The sequence below is a fragment of the Emydura macquarii genome, unplaced genomic scaffold, assembly GCF_026122565.2.
Source record: "Emydura macquarii macquarii isolate MOO-44397 ecotype Brisbane River unplaced genomic scaffold, CSIRO-AGI_Emac_v2 contig_587, whole genome shotgun sequence".
Classification (NCBI taxonomy): Eukaryota; Metazoa; Chordata; order Testudines; family Chelidae; genus Emydura; species Emydura macquarii.
Genome location: NW_027130724.1, coordinates 11,104,869 through 11,119,370, shown reverse-complemented (window position 1 = coordinate 11,119,370; position 14,502 = coordinate 11,104,869). Strand labels below are relative to the sequence as shown.

The 14,502-nt window shown below is 40.3% G+C and overlaps 1 protein-coding gene across 15 annotated transcripts in view; it reads right to left on the bottom strand.

The window, feature by feature from the left end:
- Window positions 1-14,502, bottom strand: part of SOX6 (SRY-box transcription factor 6) — a 480,108-nt gene that overhangs the window by 312,184 nt on the left and 153,422 nt on the right. The window lies entirely within an intron of this gene.

Below are 14,502 nucleotides of genomic sequence, written 5' to 3'. Positions count from 1 at the left end.
ATACTACATCGTGTTCCCATGAACTTATCACTTGGCTCTCATCTTCAGTGTATATGTGAGTGTGATACATGCCTGCTACGCTTGGAAAATAACATTTTTTTTATTGAACAGTTAGCTGAGAAATTATCACAATTATCAGTTTGTGCAAGGCCGTCCATCTGTGTTGTCAGAAAGTAAGACCAAGAGTGGTTGGGAGCAGAGAAGAGATAAGAGAGGTTCAGAATCGCTAAAAAGGGGAGTTTAAATAAGGTCAGAACAGCTTAAGATGACAAACCTAGTAATTACAGGGAAGTTTGTTTTTCACAGATAATAAATAGCTTAATTACAAAATCTGTTATCGATCTCACAATAAACAAATATATTTTTGCAGCTCTATTATGTAGCAAGTGAAAATTACACAGCTGCAGTTGTGTTAAAGGGGTTATGGGGCCCAATATGAAAAGGTGGGTGAAAACCTTAAAATCCCAACCTGAAATCACTAATCTTTGTTTTAGGGAAGTGAAATGGCCCTTATCATATGCTTTGGTCAGGGCTGGGGTCTGTGGGGGGAGGGAGGGGGAGAGGGAAAAAACTAATTGCTCGGATGATAAGCGTCATGCTGCGAAAGCAGAGAAATAAGAACATAAAAAGCAGGACTCCTACCTTCCCTTTTCTTTCTAAAAAGCAACTGTTTTTTGGTTTTAGGAAACCCTGGGCAAAATCCAAGAGATTACAGTCCTTTTCACTAACAAAAATGCTTTCCCTGTAAAAGCGTGCTGTAGCTGTTTTATTAAATAGCACTGAAGTACTTTTGTTTTCCCCACAGACAAAGGGGCAGAACCTCCTAAAGTTATGGCATAGCACAAAAGAGACTTTATCTCCCTCTGCACAAAAGCAGTCCTTTATTAGGATCCCTATAGCAAATTTATTTTTACAGGATTGTAGGTCTCTCTGCAGCGGTACCTAATACTGTTTGCAATAAACGTTCTATGATATGTGCTGTAGAATTTATGATAAAATGTTGTAAAGTGTTGAAGCAAATTTCTTTCATATTTATAGTTAATTTTATTCAGTGTGTGTTTGAAGGAAAACCTTTTAAGAACTCCAATAATGTGAGAAAGCTACAACAACTAAATTTATTGTTAAGTATCACATCACTGGTACTCCTGGGGGTTCCTCTTCATGGGAAGAAAGCTTAAACAACATTTTCTAACACATTGGAGTGCTTCCCAGAGATGCGATGGCCTACAGAGGCAGTGCAGTATAAAGCACACTGGAATAATAGGTCAGTAAACAAGTTTTTTCAGAGAATGAACACAAATAAATATAACTGTTTAATAAAGGCAAATTATAGTTATCTTTTGTTCTGTACGAGGTACATTATCCCTCTCTCCTGTTTCACCTGATTCAACTGGAGGTATTTGTTCCATCACCTGACTTATGGTTGGCTAGAAATAATAGGACAAAACAATCTACTATTGTTACATGAGACAACAACCTTTCATGTCCTTGAAGCTCACCATGACCTTTCCTCTTTCTATTCCCCAGTGGTCTCTCTTAAAAACTAAAACTACACTCACTTAGGCTGAATTCCAGACTGTCATAAAAAGTGCCCTGTCCTTTCAAAACAAAACCAATTTTTACACCAAGGTGGGGGAGAAACACAAGTCCATTGTTCCAGCACAGATGGAAGTTAGAGTTACTAGGGCAACAGCTCTAATCCTCCTTTTTACCACCTTTTTCACATCATTGGCCTATCAAGTGTGCTACCTTTTAACTCATAAGCTCAAAAGCTGGTAGTCTAACTGGCTGCCCTAATTAGCTACGATTTTCACAGTACAGACAACATGATGAGCTAATCGAAATTTGCAAAATAATGACGTACCTCCAGCAAATATTCCTCCTCCTGAGGCCCAGTCTTAGAATAACAATAATGAGACCATTATTAGAGGAGGGCATTAAAATGCTGCACTGCTGCTAAACAGAGAACTTAATTGTTCTGGTCTTGTCCATTGAATCAACAACCTATTGTTGTGGACTTGAAAAATAAAGGACTGGAGAATGGGTGCCATAATGATTGGTCTGTGCTGCCATACCAGTACTCTGTAGAATTGTTTTCCTTTTGAAACTCTTGATGGACTAGTAGTTTTGTTTAAAAGTAATATAAAAGGCAATTGTCTGGATAAAAAGTCCTATTTATTGAAATCTTTAGAAGCAGTTGCATGGCTTTGTTCATGACCCCCGAGATAAAAACACAGGGACCATAATAATACTATTTGTAGAGGCCTGCCTACAGTAACACCAGATAACACTGACTTGTCTAGCTGCTGTAAAAGGAAGGAAGGCATTTCCTTAGCAGACAGTAAGATTGACAAAAGGTCAAATACTGAACACATCCAACTAATCTGTAAATGAGAAAATAATTTATTAAACAAAATATCAATTAGGATTTCTGGTTTTAGGTTTAAACCAATAAAGTGACACGGAAATCATTAGTCACAGCTCAAGTGTTTGTTTGTTTTTTGGTTTGTTTGGTGGTTTTTTTTTTTTTTTTGTTTTGTTTTTTGTTTTTTTTAAAACAACTATTGCAAATAAGCTATTTTGAATTTTTTTCAACTCCTCTGATGAGTTATATCCCAAAACATTGTGATTGGGAAGTCAAATAATACGTCTAAAGATGTAGGCAACTGAATAATGCAATTTGCAATTTTTACTGTGTTTAAAATAAAGCATTCTTTGAATTGAAAATTGTAACTGGGAGGAAAAGTTTGTTTAAAAATCTTAGGAATTTTTGTTTGTTTGAATTCTTTTGTAAAGTGATAAAATTGAAATATGCAGTTTGAAAATGTCATAATTTGCATAAAATAAACAACTGACGTTTCGGAGGATAAAACCAGAAATTCTAGTTTTAATCCATCAAAACATCTATCAAAATACATTGTTCTTAGTTCCATCAGTATGAAATGGGAATAAGACGATGGGTTACCCTAGATTTTTGCTGGGGGAGACGAAATCAGAATCAGGTCCCACATTCCCCCCCCCCCCCCCCCATTTTTTGCTATTTTTAAGCAGACCGCTACATATAAAATGGATCAGAAATAAGATAATACAATAGTGCAAACTGAGACTCTAACGATAACAACAACAAGAAGAAACTGAAGTTAGCCCCAAAAGCGCTCCCATGGGTATTTTGACATTGTCTTCAGTGGCAGCAGGTTCAGATCTTTACTTATTCTATTATGATCAACATTTTGTAGCCAACGTTTAAAAACGAAAGAAAGAAAAAGTTGGAAGTTAAAGGTTAACTAACACTACATTTTTAACTGTAGACAGACATGTTTACATGCTGTAAAGGTGTCTTACATGTAAAATCACAGTACATATTTTCTTTATAGTCAGGGGCTTTTCTTTTGTAAATTGAAAAATGCACACTATAAAGAAATATTAAACTGTAAATAAGACCTCTTGCTTCATTCAATCCATGCTTTGCTTCATTTATTTTCATCTTGTTAGGCTAAATTAATTAACAATCTCAGTATTGCACACTTTCTCTTTTCATTACATCAAATAATGGCCTGGATGTGGGAGGAAGCCCTCACCACAGGGAACTTGAAACACTACCTTGAGGAAGAGTTTCTTACATATGTATTGCTTTAGCAATATTAACTAGATAGATGTATTAATCTTACAACATTTATTAAATGGACTCTTCACTGCTTTAAAATAATTATCCTCTGAATTCCTTTAAAAAAAGAAAAAACATTTCAGAGGCCTGTAGCAGCCATTTAAAAAAAAAAAGAAAAAGAAAAAAAACCTGGCACCATAAATTCATAACTAGTTTTACTTAATGCTTTATTTAATATTTTTAAAAATTGCACTTGGATACAAACAGTTTGTGCCCAATTAGGTATATGGCCCAAAACATAATAATGTGTCAAATTACTCAACCAAAGCTGTCATACCATTTGCCTGTTAATGTTTTGTATATAATTATTTGGATGATTGGAATGATTTCATTGGTGAATCTGATTATTTTAATATTGTAATAGGGAGCACTATGTTAAACTATAAGTTTTCCTCCTTTAACCTACAATATTATGGCATCTGGAGCTATGCAAATGGACAAAACAGTAAAGCCTTTCTTAATCTTACCCTGATCAACCAGCCCTCTTTCTCCTAGTGTTTCTTATTTAATTAAAACAGACACTGACAGAAGGACATGGATTAGAACTGTAATGATGCATTTACTTAGATTAATCGGAGGCTCCTCTTGGAGTAATGGCTTAAACAAAGAACAAAAGGAAATTGTTATGAAACAGCCTTTTATCCCAGGCAAAGGTCACATTATGAGGTTTTTAATTTTGTCAGTCTCTGTTACACTGGGCCTTGCTACTGGAACATGAGAATTTTTTTTTTCTCCCCAAAGCCAGTTGTTATAACACAGCCATTAAAGCTGCAAATTAAAATGTCTGATTTTAAAACGGGTTGCTTAGCTTTCAGAACCCTCTAATTAGCATGTTGTGCATTGTTGTGAAAGAAAGAAGGCTAAAATGCTAATGACCGGCTGCCAGGTGACTGGACTGTTGCTCAAAATAATAAGAATCTTTTCAAGTAATAATAAATAAATAAATAAATAAATACTCAGCTCTTATGAATTATCCAACCTCAGGTCTACTCTGCAACACATGGGCTTAAAGAAATAATACACATCTAGCCAAAGATCTGAGCTCTGTAGATAGCACAACAGTTTCATATGCGAACTGGAGAGAAATTGTATCCACCCAGACATTGTAAGGGGAGGGCAAAACAGGGAAAGACACCAGAAGCCAAGTGAAATTGGGGCCAGGAAGAGGGAAAAGCAAGGAATGGGAAATTCTCACCCTACGGCATGGAAGGTACTTTAGGTACAACTTGTCTTAAACGTATGAGCTAGGGAACAGGCACAGCAAACATGGGAGTTTTGAGAGGGAATTCTCCAGGTGAAGGAAGAGTAACCAAATTACTCCTGGAGTGAGTTTGCTGTCTGTTAGTTGCTATGCTTGCTTGTTGTATGCCTCCTTGATGGAAGTTTGTAGTTGTGGTCTGTTTGGGCAGACTGTGAGCTGAGCCTAACGGCCTGCTTGGCATGGTTGAGAGCTTCTTAATGAATCTCTAGCCTGCCATCCTTTGATCCCTAATCCCTTTAGGATCCCTTGATAAGGGGGAGGGCTGACTCAAGGAGAACAGGGGTTAAAAAAGCCAGCTTGTTAAGTGACCAGAGGAGCGGAAAACAGGAGAGTTTTGCAAAGGAGTTGAAAGAGGAAGCATGAGAGCCAGAGGCACCTAACAACATTTTCTAAGCTCAGGCCAATAACACCCACCCAAAAAAACAAACCATACACAAAAAATAAAACCTCACAAACAAAGAACAAACAAACAAACAAAACCCCCTGCAAGGCAGAAGTCCGGTAGCAGAGTGGGGGCTATCCAGTTTATTGCACTGAATGTAGCTTGTATGATTACCTGCCTTGTAGACAGGTGGTGTGTATGTGTGCATTCGGTGCAAGCAGCTCATGGCCCGCAGAGAGACCGAGTACGGGCTCTTGAGACCAGAGTGGCTGAACTGGAGGAGCTAAAGGAGACAGAAATGTACACAGACAAGACTTTCTGGGACAAGTAGAGTGGTCCCACCCCCAATCTGACAAACTCTGTGCAGTTGGGGAGGATGAAAGTCTCAAGGAAGTCTCATCAAGCTGGAGCAAATGGAAATGATCCCATAGTTGGGACTCTTCTTCCAGAGAACGTAATGGTATCCTCCCGCACTGAGGATATCCCTCCAGGAGAGGGAACCTGAGTCATTAGGAAGAGCCAGGTAATAGTAATGAGGAATTTGATTATTAGAAATATCGATAGTTGGGTTTATGACTGGGAGAACCACATGGTGAATTGACTGCTGGGTGCAAAGACTGTGGACCTCTCAAGACATCTAGATAGACATATGTGCAGTCCTGGGGAGGAGCTGGTGGTCAAGGTACACGTAGGTACCAGTGACATAGGAAAGGTATGAGAGAGGTCCTGGAAGCCAAAGTTAGGCTGTTCAAAAAGAGATTGAAGTCCAGGATCTTCATTGGCAGCATTCACTGAAATGTTTCTAGTTCCATGTGCAGGGCCAGGAAGAGAGGCAGAATTGCAGGGTCTCAATGCATGGATGAGATGATGGTGTTTGAAGGAGGAATTTAGGTTTACTAGAAACTGGAGAACCTCTTGGGAAAGGAGGGGCCTATACAGAAACTTGGGCTCCACCTAATCCAAAACAAAACCAGATTGCTGGTATGTAAAATTAAAAAGGTCATAGAGGATTTTTTAAACTATGGGATTGGGAAAAACCAACACATGCGGAGAAGCAGACAGTTTGGACAGACACATCCCCTGGGGAAGGATTTATTAAAGAGAATACTTTATATATCATAGTAAAGAGGAGAGGATAGAAGCTGATAAAGTATAGGCAGGAATTTAAGAGAAACAACCAAACAAAAAAGACTCCCATTCAATTACATCACATGAAGGCAAACAACTAAATATTGACAAATTTTATAAGTGCTTGTATACAAATGCAGAAGTCTAAATACTAAAATGGGTGAACTTGAGTGCCTGGCATTAAATAAGGATATTAATATAATAGGCATTACAGAAACTTGGTGGAACTATGATAATCAGTGGAACATGGTAATACCTGGGTACATAATGTATAGGAATGACAGAGCAAGTCACACTGGTGGGGGAGTAGCACTATATGTGAAAGAAAGCATACAATCAAATATAGCAAAAATCTTAAATGATTCAAAGAGAATCTCTATGGATAGAAACTCAATGCTTGAATAATAAGGGTATAATAGTAGGAATATATGCCTGACCCGGACGGTAATGGTGATTGTGAAATGCTAAGGGAGATTAGAGAGGCTACAAAAATAGAAAATTTAGCAGTAATGGGAGATTACAACTATCCTCATATTGACTGGGAATATGTCTCCTCACGACGGGATGCAGAGATAAAATTTCTAGACACAATTAATGACTGCTTCTTGGAGCAGCTAGTCTCGGAACCCACAAGGGGAGAGGCGATTCTTGATTTAGTCCTAAGTGGCACACAGAATCTGGTCCAAGAGCTGAATATAGCTGAACCGTTCGTTAAGAGCGACCATAATGTGATTAAATTTAACATCCTTGTGGGGGGGAAATACCAAAGAAACCCATCACAGTAGCATTTAACTTCAAAAAGGGGATCTACATATGAGGAGAGATTAAAAAGACTGGAACTGTTCAGCTTGGAAAAGAGATGACTAAGGGGGGATATAATAAAGGTCTATAAAATCATGAATGGTGTGGAGAAAGTAAATAGGGAAGTATTATTACCTCTTCACATAACACAAGAACCAGGGGTCACCTAATGAAATTAACAGGCAGCAGGTTTAAAACAAACACAAGGAAGTACTTCTTCACACAATGCACAGTCAACATATGGAACTTGTTGTTGGGGGATGTTGTGAAAGGCAAAAGTATAACAGGGTTCAAAAAAGAATTAGAGAAGTTCATGAATGATAGGTTCATCAATGGCTATTAGCCAAGATGGTCAGGGATGCACCCCATGCTCTGGGTGTCCCTAAACCTCTGACTGCTAGAAGCTGGGACTGGAAAACAGGGGCTGAATCTTTATATACATTGCCCTGTTCTGTTCACTCTCTCTGCAGCATCTGGCATCACTCACTGTTGGACGACAGAACACTGGGCTAGATGGACCATTGTCTGATCCAGAACAGCCATTCTTATGTTTTTATGATATAAAGAGTCTAGACTTCACCCCCATTCAGGTCTAGAGAGTCCTGCTTATGAGCTTGGTTCACCTGAAGTCAAGACTGCATCCAAGAAAATCCCAAGAAAAGATACATTTTGTCACTGAATAATCAGCCCTTTTATTTACAAATCAGCATAAGGAAAGGCATCTTAAACCAGAAGACTCAACCAGTGTTGAAAAGTATCACAATTTTATTGCAAGTCTTGTGAAATTTTCTTAAAGTGCCAGCTCCGAGAAATATGTAAATATTATGAGAATCTTACTTTAAAAAAAAAAAAAAAAAAAAAAAAAAAAAAAGCTAAGTTTGTAATTCTCGTGGTTGCAGAGAAACATTTGAAAATGTGACCCAAGTGTACCCTAAAGTCTCAAAAACCAGAGGACAAAATGAACATGATTTTTTTAATATTAAGATTTTTATGTCAATCAAATGATTAGTAGAGGCCCATTCATGATTTTTCTTCACATAGGTGAAGAAAACAGGAAAAAAAGCTGACTATACAGTGACAAAGTGTATGTAAACTTAAGGACCTTTTTATTTCATATATTAAAACTTTAGAGGACCTGCAGAGCTGGGACCAAATTTGAGACTCATCTGCTGCACACAGACATCAGCAACCGGGTTCCACAACTGCAAACATGTCCATAAATTCTCAGATCCCCTGTTCCAAAGTGGTAAACAGGGAAGCAACCCATCACCAGGAACAGAGTCCATGGTTCTGGCAAGGTCAAGTGCCATGCAGGACAATGGGGTACAAGGGATGATAAACAAAGGAGGACCATTGCACTAGACAGTGTGACCACAGTTGATAGCATTACACCAGGCATCATGTAGTGAAGTTTCCAGATCTGGCTTATTCTTGCAAATCTATGAATCTCTGCAGTGGCCCCACAGGCATGACTAGGTAGGGTCAGGGTGAGTCCCTCTTCACATGTCAATGGAGAGTTTGAGAGCATAGGATGCTATGCTGGTTTTATCCATCCTGGCGACATGGTTGAAAAGCATGCAATGCCACTTTTGAATATATTGAGCAATTGAGAGAAGGCCGGATCATTGCAAGATTGTGACATTTTACACAAAGTCAAGCTTCTCTGTGCTCAGGATTTGGAGCTGACAGCGCATATGAAATGCCTCCAGCCACTTCAAGTCTGCCTGTCCAGGTCCAGGTTTTTTACCCATATAGCAATACAAGTAATACACAAGTTTGATAGATCCCAAACTTTGTCTCAGCACAAAGATGTTTTTTACATCCATAAGTGAGACTGGAGGCAGGGAGACCTATTTGTTGAAGAATGTCCAGTTTGCTGCAACTGTTTTAACTCTGCTTGCAGCCGAGGTAGATGAACTCATCAATACTCTCCACAGTACTTGAGCCCATCTGCACCGGGGTTCTGGTGACCCAGTCCCAAGGTTCTGGACTTTGGTCATCTGCCAGGAGACATTTAACCCCACAGTGTGGGTGGCGTTTTGAAGACTTGGAGGGGCAGGCTTACATTCTCTCACTTCTACACCAGCAAGGCAGCATCATTGGTGTAATCTTAGTTGGTGAACCCTTCTTAACCAACCTTGAGTCCACCATGTGGATTGGCAAAGTCCTAACATCCAGTTCACAGCTTGACAGAATAGTGCCAGGTTGAGAATGCATTCCTGCCCCACACATGAAGTTGTGCACAAATGTGGCAAAAGCCATGAACCAATGTGCACTCTCTCACACATCGGATTTAGTGGAACATCTGAAATGCAAACTCCATTCAGTGCAAGCCAAAGTGCTGACCTATCAACCAAATCAAAAGCCACTTTGACGTCAATATATGCCATGTGAAGTGGGCAGTTAAATTCTTGGTGCAGCTCAGCCAGAAGCCAGACGGTAAGGACAGCATCCATAGTCCACTGTCCAACAATGAAACCTGACTGCTGTGGACAGTGATGGTCTGCTAAGGAGCAGCCGCATCCTACCAAGGAGAATGTGAGTGAAGACCTTTTCAGGGCGTTATAGCCATGAGTCTGGCCTGTAGATGCCACACTTTATGCAAGATCCTTTGCCCTTGTACAGGGACAGTCTTTCCATTCTGCTGGCACTTTGTCTGATGCCCACACTTTTAAGAACAGTTGATGCTAGCCAAGGCTCAATGTTTCCAAGACATTTTTTGAGCAGCTCTGGTGGAATAATATCACATCCAGCAGCACGTCCATTCCGCAACTTTTGGATAGCCTTCCATACTTCCTCAAGTGATGGAGAATCAGTGTTTATCCCTGAGTCTGCAGCTGTGTGGTTTGATGGGTCACATAGCTCTACGGCAGGCGCTTTCAGTTCAGCACGCTTTCATACTGTGCTTTCCATCTGTTCAGGACCACATCCGTCAATGGGCAGATAGAGCCATCTGGTTTCATCATGGAGGTGTTAGAAGTTTGTTTTTAGGTGCATCATAGCTCTGTAGGTAGGACACAGATGGTTTACTTTTGGCAGTCCTCTGCTGCATTGTCTAGGAAGATGATGTAGATCTCATGGTCACATTGTGCCACAGGCGGGAAAATATCTTTTCGCCTGTTTATGTTCTTGGACATCTCCCTGCTGACATACTTCTGCTTTTTCCCCCTCTAATATATTAATTATAATGATCTAATGGAAGGAGGTAAATCTCTGACATTTTACTGGGAGAAGGCAAGAAGAGTTCTCCCCAAGGGAATGACAGCCAGGAGACTTCTGCATGGTCCCAAATAGTGTCCCTTGCTGACAACAAGTGGAGCTGTCAGCCAGGCAACCTAGATGGAGTTCACTGGGTCAAAGAACACTCCACAACCATCAAAGGAAGAGGAAACAGCGTCCCAGAGACTCCCCATCCCCAACACAACACAATACAGGATCCTAGTCCAACCTCTCCTTCAAACAAAGCTGCACAGACATTACAACATCCCCTGAAGGTGTCAGTGAGTGGAATGAGAAATTGGGGATCTGATTATGGCAGCATGGGGCTGGAGGTAAGCTCCTCTGAGCAGTTCTGCATCACCACATTGCCAAGTGCAGGCTGATTCCATTCCATCCCCTTTAGCCCCACAGCCTGACCATCCCCAAGGACCAATCAGCCTGGTGTGCAAACCAGATTAGGTGACAGTAACGGTATGCCTACACTGTGTTTTAAAACCCACAACAGCAAGTCTCAGAGCCTGGGTCTACAGACTCGGGCTCGTGCTATGATGCTAAAAACAGTTGAGCAGACTTTTTGGCTTGGGCTGAGGGTCAATTTATGAATTTGCCAAGCTGACAGATTTTAAAGCTAAAATTTAACAAAGCAGATTAATTCATAAATTGACCCCCTTTCACGTTTATATCAGGCTCTGAATCTGGCCTGCCTCCCTCCAGGCTTCAGACACGAAAGTCCAGCCCAAGCCTAAATGTCATTACAGTTGTTTTTTGGGCCACAGAGCAGTCCCTGTGAGCCTGAGTCTTTAGACTTGGGCTCAGATTTGCAGCTGTTGGTTTTTAAAATGCAATGTAGATATACCCTAAGAGGTACTACACCTCTCAGTGCTGTGTAACATAGGCATTTTGAAGTTCAAATGAACCCAAAAAGTCAAAGCAAAAGTCAGTCAAAACCACCTTTCATTTGTGTATAACCAAACCAAAAACTGGCTATAACTAAAGCCCCAAGCCATGTGGGTCAAGGGTTTGGATTTCTGTATTTCACTAAGTAACGGTCAGATTCTGGCTTCCCAGGCACATTCTGAATAGCACCTTATGCAATCAGTCATATCAGTACACCTAACATAGGTATAGTGTCGCATTCTGGTCCTGAAGGAATATTTACATAGCTACATGTAAGTCACTGAAATGCCTACCTTAAAGGAAAATACCTTTCTCTTCACAAGTATTGTCTGTTTTTACAGTCAAACAATTATCAATCCGTTTTGTTTTCAGAATGGCAAATAAAGTCTGGTAGACAAAGATTTACTTGTGAAACCTTAGATGAAAGAAAATAATATGTAGTTGAAAATATACTGAAAACTTGGCAGTATCCATCTAAAACCAGGGGGTACTACTGTCATCTGCTAGCATGGCAATTCTCCAACCAGGCCAAGTGCTTTTTGATGACAAAAGAATCATATCTTAACAGATCAGAACAAATGTTCACAGAAACACTTATTTTAAAATATCCCTTGGTTGACTCTTCTATTTTTATTCTTCCACAGCAAAACAAAACAAAAACCACCTCTATGAAAGAGAAAATAAGCTGATAACTTGATTCACAAAACAAGCACAGTAGTGGTCACTGTGTATCTAGTGAAAAACAGAACTTGAGAAAAGTTATATTTGGCTTGATCCTTCAGACCCTCCACTCATGAAACACTCATTGCCTCCATTTGGAATTCTGCACACACAGAGTGTGAAGGATTGCATATATGAAAGACACTGTGTAACGATTACAATTATATTGCATGTATATATTTATAAGCACAATGCATATACATTGGGATAAATTGGTCTCCAGAAGGTATATTTGTTACTTAATGTTGAAGTATATGCCATTGCCTTTTTAGTGAATGAGTAGTAAAATTTGCATCAGCCAGTGTGAGCGTGTGCTTTAAGATCAGAGTTGCTTAGATAATAAATTATCTGCATCATTTAACATCTACTGGATAGAAGGCTATCCAGGTAAAATCTTAATCCACACAGCATTAGAACAATCAGTTCCTGCATGACTACAGTATTTGGTGTCCCGTGGCTTCTACTGAATATCCATATATTACATTAGTACTATATTAGCGTACACAGCAGAGCAGCAGTAATTTAAGACTTCAGCATAGCAGTCTGGCTGGATCAGGCTGGCACAGCAGCAGCTGGAAACACTAGTACATTGGAAACACTAACTAAGCAGTTGTGTAGAATCAGGAATCATGCTGGCATGGTGTAGGACAAGGGATCTGGTACATTAACAGCTCGATTGTGCCATTAAGGTTCAGCTCTGAGTAAGTATGGTGCAGATTCACATTGGCCTAGGGAGCTCTGGTGGCTAATACAAAGGGAAAATGGAGACCACAGCCTCACCTTCTTCCTACCCCCTTTAAACACACAATCTTTGCCCACCCACAGAAGGTCCATTCACAATCTGGCCGTACATATTGCATGTTGGACCACTCAATTAAACTGAGTTTAAAAAAAAAACAGATATACAATGCTGGAAAATAAGCAATAAAAGATCACAAATGATACATCAGAGAACAAAGAGGTTAAGAAGTTCCCCCTTCAAAAACACTTTTCTTATAGCTCAGAAGAAAACCCCGAAAAAAGCTCTCAAAATATAGTTGCAGTTTTAGAATCTATAAAACTGTTCTTCCACCGATACTAATTGAAACCAAATGTACATTCACGGCCAAATCATGTTGTCAATGGAGTTCCTTCATTGAAAAGTCAAGCAGGATTTGGTTCAAAATAGAAGGGGAGAAATAAGCTCCTTTTAAAATACGATTTTATGCAAATAAAATATCAACAGATTTTTCAGGATGCCTCTCCCCAATGACTGTGCCACAAACATAAGATTTGTGTCAGTGTCCATCACTTTCAGAATGGGAAGCAGTGCCCCAATATCTATCGCTGTAGTATCTGAATATTTCACAATCATTATTGAATTTATCCTCACCAAACCCCTATATGGTAGGGAAGTATTATAGAATCATAGAATCATAGAATCATAGAATATTAGAGCTGGAAGGGACCTCAGGAGGTCATCTAGTCCAACCCCCTGCTCAAAGCAGGACTAACCTCAGCTATATCATCCCAACCAGGGCTTTGTCAAGCCTCAGCTTAAAAACCTGTAAGGATGGAGATTCCACCACCTCCCTAGGTAACCCATTCCAATGCTTCACCACCCTCCTAGTAAAAAACTTTTTCCTAATGTCCAACCTAGACCTCCCCCTGCAACTTGAGACCGTTGCTCCTTGTTCTGTCATCTGCCACCACCGAGAACAGCCTAGCCCCATCCTCCCTAGAACCCCCTTTCAGGTAGTTAAAAGCCGCTATCAAATCCCCCCTCACTCTTCTCTTTTGCAGACTAAACAAGCCCAGTTCCCTCAGCCTCTCCTCATAAGTCCTGTGCTCCAGCCCCCTAATCATTTTGGTTGCCCTCCGCTGCACTCTCTCCAAATTGTCCACATCTTTTTTGTAGTGGGGGGCCCAAAACTGGACACAGTATTCTAAATGCGGCCTCACCAATGCCGAATAGAGGGGAATAATCACTTCCCGTGACCTGCTGGCAATGCCCCTCCTAATGCAGCCCAATATTCCATTAGCCTTCTTGACAACCAGGGCACACTGCTGACTCATATCCAGCTTTTTATCCACCGTTACCCCCAGGTCCTTTTCTGCAGAGCTGCTGCCCAGCTCGTCGGTCCCCAGTCTATAGCTGTGCATGGGATTTTCCATCATCATTCCATATTTCACGGATGGGGAATTCAGGCACAAAGAGATTAATTTGCCCAATGTCACATAGGAAGCTTCTGTGGTATTGGGGACTATTCCTTTCATGTCTGAGCTTCCCAGAGAGAGAATCTGGACAGGCTGCTGTGAAGTTCTTGTTGTTATGAACAGCCAATAAGAATGGGCCACAGAATAAAGCAGCACTCTTGCAAGGATCTTAAACATTGAGCGATCACTGACCACCATAGCACAGGAACTGAACTTAAACCAGCATAAGCCCCG